This window comes from Elephas maximus, chromosome 17 (assembly GCF_024166365.1).
Source record: "Elephas maximus indicus isolate mEleMax1 chromosome 17, mEleMax1 primary haplotype, whole genome shotgun sequence".
Classification (NCBI taxonomy): Eukaryota; Metazoa; Chordata; class Mammalia; order Proboscidea; family Elephantidae; genus Elephas; species Elephas maximus.
This window is the reverse complement of record NC_064835.1, coordinates 26,748,442-26,755,090: the sequence shown is the minus strand read 5'-3', so window position 1 is coordinate 26,755,090 and position 6,649 is coordinate 26,748,442. Positions and strand designations below refer to the sequence as shown.

At 38.7% G+C, this 6,649-nt stretch overlaps 1 pseudogene; it reads right to left on the bottom strand.

The window, feature by feature from the left end:
* Nucleotides 1-923: 923 nt before the first annotated feature.
* On the bottom strand, nt 924-1,857 carry LOC126060115 (olfactory receptor 151-like; annotated as a pseudogene).
* Between the last annotated feature and the right edge of the window lie 4,792 nt (nt 1,858-6,649).

The window sequence follows — 6,649 nt, the reverse complement described above, 5'->3', positions numbered from 1 at the left end:
GGATTTACTGAGTCAGGTTGGCAGGATATGCAGTTCCATTACTTATTTATGGAGGAACAAAGACTGCAATAGTGCCTAGTATCTCCTTGGTTATCTGAAAGTATAAATAGGGAAAGTTATTTTCAAATGACGACTGAAATTGGAAAATATCCCCCTGGCCCAGGGCACTGGCATTGGAGGCTTTTAAGTACATGAATGTAGCATATCCACAGAACAATCCCATTGCTGCAAGGTGGTAATAATGTTTTCTCTATGCCAAAACAGCAACAAGAACAACAAAACAAACCCCTTGCCATCCAGTCTATCCTGACTCATAGCAACTCTGTAGGACAGAGCAGAACCACCCCATATTGTTTCCAAGGAGCGCCTGGTGGACTTGAACTGCCAGCCTTTTGGATAGCAGCTGTGGCACTTAACCACTATGCCCCCAGGGTTTCCATTTTCTCTATAGAAGGTAACAAAACAATGAATGACTCTTAAACTCAATGCTGAAAGTTTAAAATTTATGTTAAATTACAATTAAATTAATAAATGTCTAGCAAAAGGCTCAGGATAGACAGAATAGATTCCAAATAAAAGAACATATGAACTTAAAATAGCTGATTGCAATAGTAAGATGTGAGAAAGGGTGGGAAGGAAGAGAGAAGAATGAAAAAAAAACCTGTTGCCGTTGAGTTGATTTTGACTCATAGAGACCCTGTAGGACAGAGTAGAACTGCCCCATAGAGTTTCCAAGAAGCGCCTGGTGAATCTGAACTACTGACCTCTTGGTTAGCAGTTGTAGCTCTTACCCGCTATGCCACCAAGGTAGACGTCTTATTCACCAACATGTGGAAAATTGGTGTTCTCCGCCCACGGTTGGACTTTCCTCTGGTATTTATAACAACTTACTTTTAAAATAAAGAAAGAATTATAACTTTGCATCAAGACAGTTTTCTTCTCAGTGTTTTCTGCATGGCAGCCTTCACCTCCTTGTTCCTCACACTGTAAATTAGGGGATTCAGCATGGGGATCACTGTGGTGTAGAACACAGAGGCCACATTCTCCTGGGCCAAGGAACTGGTTGTGGAAGGTTTTAGATACATGAATGCAGTAGGCCCATAGAATATTCCCACCGCTGTAAGGTGGGAGCTAAAAGTGCTGAAGGCTTTGGACCTGCCCTCTGTGCTGCTGATATGGAGGATGCTGGAGAGGATGAAGGCATAGGAGACAAGGACTGTAAAACTAGTGACTAAGATGTTGAATCCAGCCACAAAGAAAACTGTGAGCTCAATATCATAGGTGCTGGAGCAGGAGAGCTTCATGAGAGGGAGGATGTCACAGAAATAATGACTGATGAGGCTCTCACAATAGGACAGTTTTAACATGAGGCCAGTCTCTATTGTTGAGCCAATGAGCCCCATGACGTAGACCGCAGCCACTAGCAGGGAGCAGATTTGATGTGACATAGTGAGGTTATAAAGCAAAGGGTTGCAGATGGCAACATAGCGGTCATAGGCCATCACCGTCAGCATGTAACACTCGGCAATGACAAAAACAAGGAAAAAGTAGAGTTGTGACATGCACCCTGCATAAGATATGCTGTTCTTCTCTGACACAAATTTCACCAGCATTTTAGGAGTAATGACAGAGGAGTAGCACATATCTACAAATGACAAATTGCTGAGGAAGTAGTACATGGGGGTGTGAAGCTGGGAATTCATTCAGACAAATGAGCGTGATCATGCCCAGGTTCCCCACCATGGTGACCATGTAGATCCCTAGAAAGAGGAAGAAGAGAGGGAGCTGGAGCTCTGGCCGATTTGTTAATCCTCCTAGAATGAATTCTGTCACAGTAGAGTGGTTTTCTGCAGGCATTCTCCTGGGGATGGAAGCCTGTGGGGCTGGGAGAGAAAAGCCGTATGAAAGGTCAAAATCGAATTTGATGAAGCTAGTTTTGAGCATTTGTCTCAAGCTTAGACATCCTGGGCTGTTTCTTTCTTTGACTGTTGTACAAATGTAGATAACACACATGGGTCAACTCAGCATTTTTCATGTGTACAATTCAGTGAGACTTATGACATCAATCATGTTGTGTAACAATCACTAATACCCACTGTCAAATTTTTCATCACCGTAAACAGGAACACAATGTGTTCTAAACAATGCTTCCAGTTTTTCATTTGTCTTCTGTCTCTGGTTACCACTACTAAATTCTGATCTCTATATATTTGCCTATTCTAGGTATATCTTATTAGTGAGCTCATTTGATATTTGCTGTTTTATAATTGGCTTATTTTACTCAACCTAATGTTTTCAAGCTTCATCCATGTCGTGGCATGGATTGGAAGACTTAATATTGTCAAATTGTCAATGTTACTTAATAAAAAAAAATACTTAATGCCATATATAAATTCAAACACAATAACCATCAAAATTCCAATAGCCTTCTTTGCGTACATGGAAAAGCCAATCTTCAAAGTTATACAGAAATGAGAAGGGTCCCAAATGGCCAAAGCAATCCTGGAAAAGAAGAACAGAATAGGAGGACTCACACGTCCTGATATCAAAACATACTACAGGCAGTACCAGAGTTATGAACCAGATCCATTCATTAATTTGTCTTTAAGTAGAATGTGCACGTATATCAAAACAGGTGACTACAGTTCTTATTTTGCCTTACTTTAGTGTAAGAAAAGGCTAGAAGGCTTTCCAATGATTTAAAAGCTCCATTACAGCAAGGGAAGGTGATTGTGATGAAGAATTTGTTGCAAGTAGGGTTTGGTTCAATCATTTCAAAGTGAGGGCAAATTTACATAACATTAAAGGTCAAGGAAGAGTTGTCTGTAAGTTGGATGGTTGTAATGTGGGGAGTGCTGTATAAAGCTACAGTAATCGAAACAGTCTGACACTTGTGTATGATAGACCTATAGACCAATGGAATTGAATCTAGAATCCAGAGATAAGCGCACACATCTCTGGTCAATTAATCTTCGACAAGTGTGTCAAACTCAACAAATGGGGAAAGAACAGTCACTTTAACAAATGGTGGTGGGACAACTGGATTTCCACATGCAAAACAATGAAAGTAGACCCATACATCACAGCATATACAAAAACTAAACCAAAATGGATCAAAGACCTAAATGTCTGAACTAAAACCATAAAATGATTAGAAGAAAATACAGGGGTAATGGTCCGGGACCTAGTTCAGCAATGGATTCTTAGATACGACACCAAACTCACAAGGAACAAAAGACAAAACAGATAAATGGGATCTCATTAAAATTATAAACTTCTAGACTCTTTGTTGATGCATTTTTCCTTCACTCCTGCTGCTTACTGGAAGGAAGACTAGCATCTGTGTAGTTCAAAGATCATGAAGATTAGAGAAAAAGGGCCAAGATCTTGAACTTTTACCACTCTGTTTTTCAAATATCCTAGACCGGTGGGCCTCAAAGTGTAGACACTGGACTAGCAGCATTGGCATCACCTGGGGCTTATTAGAAATGTCAGCAGCTCTCAGGCCTTGCTGCTGACCTACTAAATCAGAAACCCTGGGGGTGGGGCCCAAGCTCAACAATCTGTGTTTTAACAAACTCTACAGATGATGTTGATGCGGGCTAATGTTTGATAGGCTTTACTCTAGAAGAAGGAAGTAGTAAATTTCACATTTTGAAGTTGGAGATGTGTTTTGCTACAGAAATGAAATTTCCCTGTTATTTATGCCATTTCCAAATATTCACTGAATGTGAGCATTTGAATACCTATCTCAAACCTATGCAGTGTCCCGGTAACATGGTAGGTACACCTGTATCTTTGAGTGGCAAGCCAACTGCTGCATCTGAAAAATGAAGGCATTAATAATATCAATTCCTAAAATGGTTGTAAAAATAACGGGCTTACACATATTTAGAAATATTTTTTTCAAATTCAGAATGTATAAAAATATGAGTCATCATTACGTGGCTGGTATTTGTACTTAGTTTTTCTTGGGGTTTGAGGGCCTAAGACAGTGGTTCTCCACATTGACTGAAGTATTTAATAAGTATTGATGTCTGGGTCCCAGCCACAGAAATTCTGGTTTAATTAATTGATCTGTGGTGCAGCCTGGGTATTGCCACATAGTGTTGTCCATAGTAAGTGCTCAACCATGATTTATTATATTTTTGTTATTTTAACATTAAGATCGTAATATCAAAACCATGGCACAATTATCTTCCTGGGGGTGAAGTCCTCAAATGAGAGACATGTTCTCTAGGAAGCATGGATTATTATTGCTGGGGTATGATATCTATAGATATCCCTGTCTCTGAAATGTATTTCTTAATATAAAAGCTTAAATTTTCACTGTTTTAATTGCTTCGTCATGTTATTACTAACCTGCGTGAAATGCTTCATAATTTATACATTTCTTTCAAAAGTCAATCTCACTATACTCCTCCTAAAACTCTTGGGTATGGGGAAAAATGTATTTACAGCAGAATTTTAATTCCCATTTTCATACTGAGAAAACTGAAGTCCCAGACATTAAATGACTTGGACTTGAACCTCAAACTTAAACCTGTTCTCCCGATCATGAACTTCTTGCCCTGCCTCTGGCTGGTAGCTTTATAAATCTGCACACCTACAGCTCTGAGGCTAAGTAGTGGCTGAACATGCCTTATACTTGATCTCTTAGCATGAGCATGATATATGAAAAGAGAGGGATGTTATATTCTTCTTTTTTTTTTTTTTTAATGCTTTAGGAAACCAAAGCTTTAAAAGTTAAATAAGTTACCCAAGGTCATACAACCAGTAAGAGGTAGAGCTGGTCTAAATCCAAGGACTTCTGAACATCTGTCTGTTTTTTCTCCAGTGGAGGAAGCTATTTTGCTATAGATATCTTTGTGAAGCACATTTTTATTATTTAGTAAATTTATTGAATTTTTGGATGTGGGCAGAGGAGGGATCTTATTGCTAATTTCTGATGCATTTTTTTAATTACAAAGGAAGTATAGGCATATTGTAGAAAATTAGAAATACAAATAAGCCAAAACTACTCATTTGTAAAAAAACACTATATTCCCACTACCCAGAGACTAACATTGGTAGGAAATATCCTTCTAGATTTTTCTATGTGTATATGTATACATACATTAAAAAAAAAAATCAAAAAAACCTGTAACCTGGTTTTTCTGTGTAGCACTTTAAAAATCCATAGCCTCAGTTGATGCCTCTAATAATTCCAGTACTAAGCGTTATTTCCTCATCTTACGTGCAAGCAAGCGTTTTAATCCTTAGGATTGGTGTGAAGACAAGAACATGTCATTGCATTATAAGTTTTATGTGTTAAATTATTAGCAGTGAGGTATTTAACAGTGTAATAACTAGTAAGATTTTCGAATATTATTTCCATTTATTTCAATGGAGAAAGAGGCCCCTGGGTAGTGTAAACAGATAACATTCTGTGTTGCTGTCTGAAAGGTTGGTGGTTTATATCCATCCTGAGGCATACTGGAAGAAAGACTTGGTGAATTGTTTCTGAAAAATCAGCCATTCAAAGCCCTATGGTGCCCAGTTGTACTCTGATACACATAGCTTCATCACGAGTTAGAATCAACTTGATGGCAGTTGGTTTTACTATGAAGAACACAATTTTCTTCCAGAAACAATAAATTAAAAAAAATCTTACATATCCCCTTGTATCCAATTTGAGTCTCCCGAAACAATAAGAAACAGAAAATCCACTTTGAACCTACCATTACCAAAAGTCAAAATGCTTTATAAAGCAGTAGAGAGTGAACACAGTTCACTCAGTGCAGAGCAAATTTGAACGGCATTCCATAGGAAAATCTACTTCTATCAGACCATTAGACACTCAGAATTGCTGCTGAAAAGAACACAGCACACAGAAAAAAGAATTTAGAGATGAAGGGAAAAAAAAAAATAATAGGCTGCATTAGAAACAGGAGTTGATCAAGGGAAAGATTAGTCCCAAGGACTAACGGACCACAGCTACCACAGCCTCCACCAGACTGAGTCCAGCACAGCTAGATGGTGCCCAGCACAACCACCAACTGCTCTGACAAGGATCTCAACAGAGGGTCTCAGACGGAGCTGAGAAAAATGTAGAACAAAATTCTAACTCACAAAGAAAGACCAGATTACTGGCCTGACAGAGCCTGGAGAAACCACGAGAGTGTGGGCCCCAGGTAGCCATTTAGCTTAGTAATGAAGTCACTGCTGAGGTTCACCCTTCAGGCAAAGATTAAATCAAAAACCAAACCCGTTACTGTCGAGTCAATTCCCATAAAACAAAACAAGACTAAATGGGCACAGCAGCCCAGGGGCAAGGATTAGAAGGCAGGAGGGACAGGAAACTGGTAATACAGAACCCAGGGTCGAGAAGCAAGAGTGTTGACATGTTGTCGGGTTGGTAACCAGTGTCACAGAAAAGTATGTGTACTAATTGTTTAATGAGAAGCTAGTTTGTTAGGTAAAACTTCATCTAAAGCACAATAAACAAACAGAGGAGTTTGTGGGAAAATATTTTTCTCATAAATTATTTTAAAACTTTGATTAAATACCTGTGCTGGCAAAAAATGGAACTTCTAGGGAAATCCTTGGTTTCCATAATCAGGAAATATCGGAAAATGAGAGAATAATACATACATATTTACGTACATAC